Source organism: Dreissena polymorpha, chromosome 15 (genome assembly GCF_020536995.1).
Source record: "Dreissena polymorpha isolate Duluth1 chromosome 15, UMN_Dpol_1.0, whole genome shotgun sequence".
Classification (NCBI taxonomy): domain Eukaryota; kingdom Metazoa; phylum Mollusca; class Bivalvia; order Myida; family Dreissenidae; genus Dreissena; species Dreissena polymorpha.
In genome coordinates this window covers 37022323-37022588 of record NC_068369.1, presented here as the reverse complement: position 1 = coordinate 37022588, position 266 = coordinate 37022323, and positions in this window count along the sequence as shown.

Genomic DNA, 266 nt, shown 5'->3' with positions numbered 1-266 from the left:
CAAGACTATGCAAATAATATAATTGTGGTTTAAGCGAAATAAGATAAACGAATAAAACAATTATAATTATGCTCAATTATTTGTTAATTGTGTTTTAGTATAAATTGTTGATATGCATTATTTCATACTGGAAATAAGTTAATATGATACGTAATTCGCGATTATTAGTTCTAAAATTAAACAAACAAACAAAAACATTTTCGTAACAATTTTCTGCGAAATGTTTAGGTTACACTGCACCACTGTAATAAGCAGTGTTCAACTGG